The sequence below is a fragment of the Macrobrachium rosenbergii genome, chromosome 54, assembly GCF_040412425.1.
Source record: "Macrobrachium rosenbergii isolate ZJJX-2024 chromosome 54, ASM4041242v1, whole genome shotgun sequence".
NCBI lineage: Eukaryota > Metazoa > Arthropoda > Malacostraca > Decapoda > Palaemonidae > Macrobrachium > Macrobrachium rosenbergii.
In genome coordinates this window covers 24,124,590-24,138,197 of record NC_089794.1, presented here as the reverse complement: position 1 = coordinate 24,138,197, position 13,608 = coordinate 24,124,590, and the positions used below count along the sequence as shown (strand labels likewise).

The window sequence follows — 13,608 nt, the reverse complement described above, 5'->3', positions numbered from 1 at the left end:
TAAATTTAAATATATACAAATTTATATGAATACATATATATGTATATGTATACATAGCTATAGAGATTTATATTTGTATACACGCACACACATATATAGATAGATAGATAGATAGATAGACAGATAGATAGATAGATATAAACACTATGGAAACCTACAAAAAATAGATATTAGGAAAAAAACTTAAAATCTCAGCCATAGACAATTACCTACTGCATGAGTCAGCACTTTTCTTGGAAAGTACAGTATACATATGTTTGTGACGCGAATAAGACGACTCATTCGGCAAGAGTTGGCATTAGCATGCAAATAGGCAATCTCTGAAAGGAAGGAAACCACTTGATGCGTCTGGATCACGAGAAGAGAGAGAGAGAGAGAGAGAGAGAGAGAGAGAGAGAGAGAGAGAGAGAAACGGATCTTTTGTTTTTATATGCGTGTCATCTTCAGCTCTGCAGTCCCTGATATCACGATAATCCCTGGAAATAAAGAAAATAGAGAGAGAGAGAGAGAGAGAGAGAGAGAGAGAGAGAGAGAGAGAGAGAGAGAGAGAGGCAGACAGATTCCAAAATTCACAAATGAATGGATTGGACTCCAAATCTGAATTTTAATACTGGCCTCTAACAGAAAAAAAATGGTAGAGAGAAAACAAAGATTTATTGGAAAAAATCGAGCGCCTACAAGTTTCCCTAAAATATATTCTATGCTCCTTTTTTTTTTATATATCCTCTGATACGCCTATCTTTTTTTTATGGATAGATGAGATTGAAATCTCTCGTATCTATCGACGAATGTAGTCTCCTTTCCATCAAAAATACACCAAAAGTTTTTGAAGAGAGAACGGAAAATAAATATATAAAAATGTCAGTAAATTATTAGAATATAATACGAATTGTTTACTAATTTGAACTTCATTCTCAGTAGTCAAGAACCTATGTTTTATAAAAGTTAATTTTTTGAAAAGATACGCGAAATACAAGTCTTACAAGGGTAGCGTTATATAAGTGTCTCCTGAAATCATAGCAAGAAAATAATTAATATGTCTTCAACAAATATTCTGCCTTAGGAGAAGAATAGCATAAGAATGATCTCATTTATAAGAGATAGATCTATTTTACCCCAGGTGAATAATATAATCGAGTCCAGGTGATTACTTATCCGTGATTATTTTGTAAAAATTTAGATTATTGGTTTGGTGGCTTGAATCCATTTGTACCTCACTTTTACAGAAAAAATTAAAACATTGAATGTTAAGTCACTGGCGCCTGTGGGCTTGTTTCATATGAACAGGGTTCATCTTCTGATTATTATTATTATTATTATTATTATTATTATTATTATTATTATTATTATTATTATTATTATTATTATTCAGAAGATGAACCTTTATTCATACGGAACAAGCCCACCAAAGGGGCCACTGACTTGAATTATTATTATTATTATTATTATTATTATTATTATTATTATTATTATTATTATTATTATTATTATTATTATTCAAGTCAGTGGCCTCTTTGGTGGGCTTGTTCCGTATGAACTGGTTCATCTTCCGAATAATAATAATAATAATAATAATAATAATAATAATAATAATAATAATAATAATAATAATAATAATAATAATAATACTTATATAAAGTATGCTTATAAAGTGTACCATTTTAATTTGGCAGGTTTGACGATAGGAGGGCGGATGATTAACATACCAATATGCAGCCCTCTAACCTCAGTAGTTTTTGAGATCTGAGTTGGACAGAAAAAGTGCGGACAGAATAAAGTGCGGACGGACAGACAAAGCCGGCACGATAGTTTTCTTTCACAGAAAACTAAAAAGTAATCTAAAGATATAGGACACATTTTCAGGTATGTAATTCATATCTTTTCTTAAAAATTAATATTTACAAAGTATACTTCCACGAGTACTGAAACTGAAACATAAATTGGTAAACGAAAATGAATAGATAAATAATGCAAACTAAGAGATTTGAGACGAGAGAACCTAAAAGGAAGGATTAGCTGGACAGAAATACAATCAGCTGAAAGCGGAAGGAGTCGCGGAGTCATTTACTCGGGTCCTTAGATCCCTTAAGGGCCAATGAATCATTTTTAGGGGACAGATAGAACCTCTCCCAGTCTCTTCTTTCAGGCTGGGAAGGGTTCGAGAGAGATTTCACCGTGAGGGGAGTCTGGTAGATTGGACGAATGAGTTTGGTTTGATTATTTTTTCTGTTTTGTGGTTTAGTCTAGAAAACTGAAATGTAATAGATTTATGTGTGTTTTGTGTGTGTATATATATATATATATATATATATATATATATATATATATATATATATATATGTATGTATGTATTTACATATATATGTGTATTTACACATATATATGTATTTATATATATATAATTATTTATATATACATTTATACATTATTTATATACATATGTATATGTATATATAATGTATATATATATATGTTTAACTATATGTATATATATGTAAATATATATATATATATATATATATATATATATATATATTTACATATATATATATATATATATATTTTTTTACATATATATACATATATACATTATATATATATACAAAAATTTTATATACATATAGGTATGTGTACTGCCTGTATGTACATTTGTGTACACTCAATTGATTCGACTTCCAAATGAACTATACATCTATATATATACATACATACATACAATATATATATATACATATGTATATACACATGTGATATTCAACTTGTTTCCCTTCAAAATGAATATACTCTCCAACAACCATGAACAAAAACATATAGAAATTCATGAATAGCACCCCATGACCAAACCGTATATCCACATCTCCAGGTTTTAGAGCATATACCTAAAGTCCTAAAGAATACCCAGCGCAGGGGACCCGCCCCAACTCTCCCCCAGAAGTCGAAAAGAATCTTGCAAGCATGAAAGCGCGAGATAAACCCACCCAGGAATTTATTTACGATGCCAGGGAAGTTTTTCCTGTGGCAGTTTTAGGCCAACATTTTTCGTGTTGTTTTACTCGCCAATAAAATGGTCCGAAGCCACTTTTGTCGTTTCTCCAGTACGCGAAGGTGCTTTCCAAAACACACCCCTTGTTGTTCTGGGAGTGTGTATTTTGTTGAAGGGTTTGTCGTAATAAGGCTTTGGGAAAGTAGTTAGATAATATTTATCATTTATTTAAGTTCCTTTATTTAAGTACTATCCTAAAACGATTCTTCTTGTCCTCTAATAATTTACTTAATAATTTTCCAGTTTGCTTAAGGGATATTTGTCAGAATATATTTATCGTTTATCTAAGTCCTGTATTTAAATACTAGCCTAAAATGATTCTCCTTGTACTCTAATAATTTATTTATTAATTAGCTTAGTTATCATAAGCCTTTTAGGACATTTGTCAGAATATATTTATCATATAAGTTCATTTATTTAAGCGCTATTCTACAACAACTCTCCATGTACTTGAATATTTATTTATGAATAATTATTTATATTAGCTAAGTTTTCAAAAGGCTTTGGAAATTTGTCAGACTATACTTATCATTTATTGAAATTTATTTCTCTATGTGCTTCCCTCAAACAGTTCTCTTTATCATAAGGCCTTTGGGGAAAAAATTGTCAGAATATATTGATCAGTCATTTAAGTTCATTTAATTAAGCACTGCCAAAGAATATGGTGTTCATTTGGAAAAAGTTACAAGCAGAAGAGTTCCTTGAGAAATATTCAATTTGCATCGTTTGCCAAAACAAGGCTACGATTTTGCCTTAAACGACGCCAGAGATGGACCCCACTGACGTCGTTGCTTAGTCCACCGCTTGTGGGACGAATGCACTAGTTTACCCTCCACGCCCGGCGCAAAGAAAACGGGCATTATCACCAGCAGTTGCTGTGATGGATTGGTGAGATTAAGGCATTGGACCCAGTGGCGGCTTGTCTTTATTTTGATACCCTGCAAGTTAGAATTGATAGACGAGTGGAAGGGGAGTCTGTAATGGGTTACAGAAGGGGGAAGGCGTGAGTTCCCCTTAAATAAAGTTCACCAGTTTAGGAGTTATGTATAATGAAGTTAACGCAGAAAATGCGATTCGTATAGATTATTCCCAAAGAAGGGTTTGTGGTTTTTTTCTAGATTAAGAGGGATTAAGTTGGTAAGGCGTGTGAGGGATTAGCAAGGGATTGGCATGCCTGGTGCGTACCTAGGGACTCTGACCAACCAGCAGAGACATAATGGTAAATACGTCCTTTATGTCCATATTACTTATTCTTTACCTAAAACCAAAACTCAGGCGAAAAAATAGAAATAAGTTTTATAATATTTTATATAAAGTTTTCTATTGATTTTGTATACAATTTTATCTTCAAGATCCAAATGGGCTTTTTTTTATTTTTCTTGAGGGAGAATGGTTATTTTGCCTTTAGATAATGAGTAAAAATATTACTGATAAAATATCAAGATATATATATATATATATATATATATATATATATATATATATATATATATATATATATAGAATATATATATTGCTATTGTACTTGATATGGATATATATAGAGAGAAAGAGATATTGAGAAAGAGAGAGAGACAGAGACAGAGAAATAGAAAGATTTAAAATAGATTTTACATTTAACTTCAGCTTCATATTTTAGCATTGTATACACATATATATACACACACACATATATATATATATATATATATGTGTGTGTGTATGTATGTAAATATGGAATACTTGACAGGCAGCATACAAACACACTTCTTTAATCGTCCATAGTCAGAGATGACCAGTTTCCAACACCAGTTGTGAGGGAAGAAGCAATTGAGGACATGTGACTTTTGCTTCCTCTATTGGTATAAGAGGAGAGCCCTCTACACATTTCAAGCGCTTTCAAGTCGTGAGAATATCAGAACTTAATTAATTTTTTGAAGCACCCAGTCAACTGGAAAGCTCAATACTTTTTTATTACTAGTTTTTGTCGAGTTTGGTTCTTTTTGAAGAGAGAGAGAGAGAGAGAGAGAGAGAGAGAGAGAGAGAGAGAGAGAGAGAGAGAGAGAGAGAGAGAGAGAGAAATTAGGAATCAATGTGGAAACTCAACACTTTTCATTTTTCAGTTTTATATCTACTTTCCTTTTTGAGGAGAGAGAGAGAGAGAGAGAGAGAGAGAGAGAGAGAGAGAGAGAGAGAGAGAGAGAGAGAGAGAGAGAATTTAGGAATCAATTTGGAAACTCAACACTTTTTCCTTTTAAGAATCAATGTGGAAACTCAACACTTTTTCATTTTTAGTTTTTCATCTACTTTCTTTTTGAGGAGGGAGAGAGAGAGAGAGAGAGAGAGAGAGAGAGAGAGAAGGGGAGAGAGAGAGAGAGAGAGAGAGAGAGAGAGAGAAACATTTAAGAATCCAATTGAAAGCTCGACATTTTTCCGTTTTAGTCTTTTCTTTCTTTTGAGAGAGAGAGAGAGAGAGAGAGAGAGAGAGAGAGAGAGAGAGAGAGAGAGAAATATGAATGAATATATTAGGAAAGCCCAAGACAGACAGACAGACAGTCATGACATCTACCAAAACCTTATCTCCACCAAACCGTTAAAGAAAAATCACATTGGCCCGGTTAGCATACCTCAAAATAATCACCAGACTGCAGTAATAGCCTTGTTAAAGAACCATTCACAAAGCAATTACTCACTAATTGCAATCATTAATGCCATGCCATTGTTCCAAGAGGGATTGTGAACTCATTAAAAAGATCAGCAACCAAGTGGCCACCAGTTGGTTAATTTAAATAAGTCTGATAATATATATTCAGATAATATTTTATTACCAAGTCGTAATAGCGGTTTGAAATCCACTTGGCCATTGAAATAATGATATAATAATAATAATAATATAATAATTATTATTATTATTATTATTATTATTTATTATTATTATTATTATTATTATTATTATTATTAATCATGGTGTTTTGAAATCCCCTTGGAAAATGGAATTATTATTATTATTATTATTATTATTATTATTATTATTATTATTATTGAAGGAGAACCTCGCTGAGGCAAATTTCATTAAAGAGAATGGCTCTCTCTCTCTCTCTCTCTCTCTCTCTCTCTCTCTCTCTCTCTCTCTCTCTCTCTTCAAGTCTGTGCTAAACGTAAAACTCCAGCCTTCCTTACTCTTAATTTGATGGGTCCAAAAGCTCTCTAAAACTTTTAACTTCTCCTCTTGTAGTGTAGATCACACCTTCATTTTTAAGGCTAAAGTTTCCTTCAAAGGATTCTCTCTCTCTCTCTCTCTCTCTCTCTCTCTCTCTCTCTCTCTCTCTCTCTCTCTCTCTCTCAACTTTAATCCTTAATCCTTCTTGAGGTAAAGGGTAAGGGTTTTACGGGCAGTGGGACAGTAGGAGATTATTGGAGGATTAGGTTGTGAATATGAGTAGATTATATATTTATATATATACTGTATATATATATGTATGTATATATACGTACATATATATATACACACACACATACATACACAGGAAGCCAGAAAATTAAAACGCCACGCAAGAGAATGTTCTCCGCCTGCAACTAAATTGATTCTTTTATAGAAACGAAATAAAAATAGATTGAAATCGAAAATCTAGTTGCGGAAAAAACCCGACTTTTTGCAGAATCGGTCACAAGGGGATTGATGGCTCCCAATTCAAAAGACATGGTATGAAAAAATATTCTTTTTTTTTTATTTTTCGGCTGTTCAGTTCTGCTTTTGGAAATTAAATTTTGGCTGTTGGACAGTGATTGTTCTTCAGTTTATGTTCTGTTGTTCATGATTGTTGCCAATGCTTAACAATGATCTGTGTGTGTGTATATATGTATATATATATATATATATATATATATATATATATATATATATATATATATATATATATATATATATGTATATATATATATTTAAATATATATATATATATATATATATATATATATATATATATTTAAATATATATATAATATATCCATATGTGCTTATGTATATATTTGAATATATACATATATATGTATGTATAGATACATATATATACATACATACACATATATGTGTATGTATGTATATATATTATATATATATATATATAATATAATATTTAAATATATACATATGCACATATGAATATATACATATATATACTGTATATGTATATGTATGTGTATACTTTTATGTATATATATGAATATACATATACATATATATATATATAGATAGACAGACTGATAGATAGATAGATAGATCTGTTGACTCTGTCCATAACGTGTTCCAGCTAAAGATTTAAAGAAGAAAGCAAGTAACAGATAACGGGCTCTGAAAGGCCAAAGGCTACCAGGCTGTAAGATTCCAGAAGGTCACTGAACTCCTCCTGTCTGAATAAGTGATATATATCAGATCAATTCCTATTAAGAAAAAAAACTTCTTCTGAACTTTCCTGGGTTGGTTGTTTGGGCTGAGGTGATTCCAGACAATAAAAGGGTTAGATTGCCCTGAGACCTAATAATTCGGATGGTACTTTGTTCGAGAGAGAGAGAGAGAGAGAGAGAGAGAGAGAGAGAGAGAGAGAGAGAGCTAACAGACACGTTCATTTAATGATCTTTTAAGGTGTCTTACTAGGAAAGAATTAAAGTTGGGTAAAGGATGTATATTTATATGTGTATATGTGTATGTATACATATATGTGTGTGTATATGTATGTGTGTGTGAATATATATATATATATATATATATATATATATATATATATATATATATATATATATATATAGATATTTCTGTTAAAGCACAGACTTCATAAATTTAAATTGACTTCAAAATTTAAAGTGATGAGGATTCTCTCTCTCTCTCTCTCTCTCTCTCTCTCTCTCTCTCTCTCTCTCTCTCTCTTTCTCTCTCTGTACTGAATAATACATATATATATATATATATATATATATATATATATATATATATATATATATATATATATATATATACACACATACACATACACATATGTTACCCATCTCTAAATCCCTAACAATCAAGCTACCTTTACGAACTGTATAACTAAAACATTTATCACCCAAACCGAGTATTATCTAGAAAAATCCCAAGGCTTTTTATTTATTTTTTTTTATCATATCCCAAAGGACTTCCAAAACACCTGACAGACGAATGAACGAACAGGTAAAACACAACACTGCCTCATCAATTCTAATTACCTGGCCATGACACGTAGCGCAAGTGATACGGAGCTTCCAATAGGTTGAACTCATTCAGAGAATTCCTCTGCGGAGGATAAAATTATCCTGAATGATTATTCAGGGTTTGGCGAGTTCTGTAAAGGGTAATTGGTATGAACAAATATATATTTAGAAATTGTTGAAATTATCCTGAATGATTATTCAAAGTTTGACGATCTGTAAAGGGTAATTTTTATGAACAAATATATATTTAGAAATTATTGAAATTATCCTGAATAATTATTCAACGTTTTACAGAGGTTTGTATAGGGTAATTGATATAGACAAATATATATTTACAAATTATTGAAATTATCCTGAAAGATTATTCAAGGTTTGACGAGGTCTGCAAAGGGTAATTGTTATGAACAAACATATATACAGAAATTACTGAAATTATCCTGAATGATTATTCAAGATTTTACGAGGTTTGTGTAAAGGATAATTGGTATGGACAAATATATATTTTTAGAAATTATTGAAATTATCCTGAATGATTATTCAAGGTTTACCGAGGTCTGTAAAGGGTAATTGCTATGGACAAATATATATTTAGAAATTATTTAAATTATCCTGTTAAGGGAAATTGGTATGAACAAATATATATATTTAGGAACTATTGATGCAAAGGCTTTTAGGCTGATGTGCAAATAGAACCTCAAAATAATAATGATTTGAAATAATTTTTCGGCATCGTTAAATAGCTACAATAATAATAATAATAATAATAATAATAATAATAATAAATAATAATAATAATAATAATAATAATAATACTTTAACACAAATATTCTTCCGTCATCGTTAAACAGCTACTAAAATAATAATAATAATAATAATAATAATAATAATAATAATAATAATAATAATAATAGGTCTTGCGTCATCGTTAAATATTAACCTAAGTAAGGCTACTTACGTTAATATTTAAAAAAAACAAATGGATTCATTCAGCTATTTAAATTTCCCACCAAACGAAAACGCAGCAAGGACTTGTCACTCCCGAATCTGTTTGACTACAGAGTCCTTGCCGATGACGTCATGACAGCTGAAGGCTGAACGGAACCGCAGGCGCAGGCCGTCACCGTAGTATCTCAGTGAAGACATTTTTCATTGCTGGGTGATGTTAGTGTGTTCTTGGGGACTGGAACTTAGTGTTTCATTAGTTTTCCTTAGTGATTTTCGGAGAAATAAGTGGTTATTGAAGGTGTGCACGAGGTGGGAATACTTGCAAACTTAACTGACGGTAAGTTTTTGTATTATTTAAAAAGTTATTAGTTTAATCAGACAGTTACTGTACGTGAGTTTTATAGTGTTTACGGTTACCTCAAGTGATATTTGATTTTGTTGTTTATTTCATTACTTAGTTCACAATCACGTAGTCGCTTAATTTTTGAATAGTGTTGAATTGAACTAAATATAGAATTTAGGCCAAAGACCAAGCACTGGGACCAATGAGGTCATTCAGAGCTGAAACGGAAAATTGAGACAAAGTTTGAAAGGTGTAACAGGAGGAAAACATCGCAGTTGCTTTAAGAATCAGTTGTTGGGAGAGGGTGGAAAGTAAGATGGAATAAGAGAGAAAATGAAAGGAGGTGCAGTAAAAGAAACGAAAGGGGTTGCAACTAGGGGCCGATTGCACGTTGCAAATAACCTTAAGTAACGCTTACAGTGTGTCGCATGAGGTGTACTGACGGCATTACCCTTCCTACGGGGAAAAATGTTGAAACTGTTATTTGTTTATTGTAAGCTAAATGATTTTCCGGGTATTTTAAATTATCTTTGATTTTATTTAATTTACAGTCACGTAGTTACTTAATTGTTTGGAAAGTGTTGTTTAACTATGACGAAGGACCCTATCATTATTATTATTATTATTATTATTATTATTATTATTATTATTATTATTATTATTATTATTATTATTATTATTTCAGTAGCTGTTTAACGATGATGGAAGACTTGTGTAAAAAATTATTATTATTATTATTATTATTATTATTATTATTATTATTATTATTATTATTATATTCAGTAGCTGTTTAATGATAACGAAAACTTGTCAATTAAATTATTATTATTATTATTATTATTATTATTATTATTATTATTATTATTATTAATGACTATTATTATTATTATTATTATTATTATTATTATTTCAGTTAATGTTTAAAGATGACGAAAGTCACTGTGTAAAAAATATAATAATATTAGTGTTGTTGAAATTATTATTATTATTATTATTATTATTATTATTATTATTATTATTATTATTATAAGCTAACTGACTTAAAGGTTACCTTAATTGACCTTTGATTTTTAGTTAATTTGCAATTGCGTAGTCACTGAAAATTTTGCTTAATGTTGTTGAAACTAATGTTCATTGCAAACTCTTGTTGGTTAGAAAATTATCGGGTTTTTTCTCACTAGAGATTGCTTTTTTTTAGTTTTGTTTTTATCAATAGATACACTTAATTTTTTAAGTTTTTACGTTTTTTTTTTTTTCTCAAGATATAACTTAATTTTTCAGTTTTGCGTTTTTTCTCAACAGATATCACTTATTTTTTTTAGTTTTACGTTTTTTCTCAACAGATATCACTTAATTTTTTTAGTTTTACGTTTTTTCTCAATAGATATCACTTAATTTTTTCAGTTTTACGTTTTTTCTCAATAGATATCACTTTTTTTTAGTTTTACGCTTTTTCTCAATAGTTATTTAATTATTTTTTAATTTTTACGGTTTTTCCTTAGATATCACTAATTTTAAAGTTGTTTTAACTATTATTTGTTTATATTTTAAGTTTCGGTTGATTTTAAAAGGGCTTGTTATTCAATTAATAATTATAGTTGTAAATGGCCTTCTTTAAGTCTTGTTAAACTCAATTCAATAGCAATTTTGTTTTCTTAATAGATTTGCAATTACACTATCGTAAAATCACATTAAAGTTTTTCAACTTCGGATCAAATGAATATAGATAGATTACAAAAAATACAGAAATATTTACTTGTAATCAATTCATTCAGTTATAAATACAGGTATGATTCGTAAAATTACCATCTTACCCCATCTTACGGGTGACGTAACCATATTTTTGGGATACGATAGGTTCTGGTATTATGATTCTAGCTGAACCCACAAATCATTGTATCAGTAATGGGATTCAAATACTTGTACAGTTAACATAATTCCTACAATATCATAAGCTTAAAGTATAAAGTGGCATTTTTATTATTTACTTCCAAACTACAATTTAACTTATTTTCAGGTTCTGGGCAACACTAGAAGAATCGTTTTGCGATCAAAAGTTTTTGTGCTTCTCTTGAATACTTAATTGTGGTTATAAAAGGAAATCTAATTGATTTAAGTTCTGTGAAGGTTAGTATTCAGCTTATTATCTGCTTTAAGATCATGCCACAGTACGAGTGACGTAAACTTGTCAATTATATAAATGTGAATTCTGGTATCATGTTTCTAGTTGAATCTTCAAATAACAGTATTAGTAATGTAAATCATTTGCTTATTCACTTATCATATTAACTACAATATCATAAGTTTTAAGCATAAAGTGGTTTTTTTACCATTTAGTTCCTTACTATAAATTTAACGTATTTTCAGGTTCTGGGCTACAAAAGAAGATTGGTTTCGTGATGCAAAATTCTTTGTACCTCACTTAAGGACCTTCCTTTTGGTTAGAAGTGGATATCTCTGTGGTTTTAAGTTTTATGAAGGTTAGTACTCAGCTTTGGGCCTGCTTTGAAATCATGGTACAGTACGAGTGATGTAACTTTATTTATATTAGAAAATTAGTTTGGTGATATATTTCTAGTTGAATAATTTAATCACTGTATCAGTAATGGGAATCAGTTTCTTGTTCATTTATTACAATTCCTATCGTATAATAATCTTAATAGCATGGCATTTTCCATCTAGGTCCATATTACAAATTTAATGTTTTACAGGTTCTGGGCAACACAAGAAGGTCGATATCGTGATCAGAAGATTTTGTGCCTCTCTTGAAGACTTAATTGTGGTTACAAAAGGAAATCTATGTGGTTCAAGTCCTTTCAAGGTTAGTATTCAGATTTATAGCTGATTCTTTAAATAACAGTATTAGTAATGGTTGGTATCCCTGTGTGATTTACTAGCATTTGTTTGGTATTCCTTCCTGATTTTCCAGCATTCTCTGGTAACCATGCCTTTTTTTCTACATTTTGTATCCCAGCCTGAATTGCTAGAATTTGTTTGGTATCCTTACCTGATTTACTAGCGTTTGTTTGGGATCCCTGATTACTTGATTACTAGCATTTGTTTGGTAGCCTTGACTACCTGAATTGCTAGCATTTGTCTGGTATCCCTAACTGATTTTCAGTCTTTGCTTGGTATCCCTAGTTACCTGAATTGCTAGCATTTGTTTGGTATCCCAACCTGATTTTCTGACTACTGCTTGGTATCCCTAGTTATCTGCATTGCTAGCATTTGTTTGGTATATCTGGCTACTTGATTTGCTAATGTTTGTTTGGTATCTTGGACTTCTTGATTGGCTAGCATTTGTCCAGCACGTTTTGCTACTTGACTTGCTAGCATTATGCCTGTGCCCATAACTACTAGTTTTTATTCATTTGGTGCCCCTGGCTATTTGTAATTATTAGCATTATGAAGTACCACTCGCTACTTGATTACTAGCATGTGTTCAGTACCCTTGGCTACTAGACTTGCTAGCATGTGTTCAGTACCCTTGGCTACTAGACTTGCTAGCATGTGTTCAGTACCCTTGGCTACTAGACTTGCTAGCATGTGTTCAGTACCCTTGGCTACTAGACTTGCTAGCATGTGTTCAGTACCCTTGGCTACTAGACTTGCTAGCATGTGTTCAGTACCCTTAGCTACTAGACTTGCTAGCATGTGTTCAGTACCCTTGGCTACTAGACTTGCTAGCATGTGTTCAGTACCCTTTAGCTACTACCCTTAGCTACTAGACTTGCTAGCATGTGTCAGTACTTTGGCTACTAGACTTGCTAGCATGTGTCAGTACCCTGGCTACTAGACTTGCTAGCATGTGCTACTAGACTTGCTAGCATGTGTTACTAGACTTGCTAGCTATGTGTTCAGTACCCTTTGGCTACTAGACTTGCTACTAAAGCATTTGTTTCTGTACCCATGGCTACTAGACTTTTTATTTTCTCGGCCACTCAAGCTACCTGATTTTGTTAGTATTGTTAAGGTGTCCCTGGCTATTTGAATTACTGCTTTTTGCACGGTAACATTGGCTACTTAGACCTTCTAGCATTTAAGTACCCTTAGCTACTTGGCTTGCAACATT

General features: G+C 31.1%; 1 long non-coding RNA gene across 1 annotated transcript; it reads left to right on the top strand.

Moving 5' to 3' along the window:
- Window positions 1-9,397: 9,397 nt before the first annotated feature.
- Window positions 9,398-12,363, top strand: LOC136834526 (uncharacterized). The gene is made up of 4 exons (XR_010851840.1): window positions 9,398-9,530; window positions 11,554-11,663; window positions 11,904-12,016; window positions 12,248-12,363. It is a non-coding gene; the product is annotated as an uncharacterized lncRNA (long non-coding RNA).
- Window positions 12,364-13,608: the final 1,245 nt, after the last annotated feature.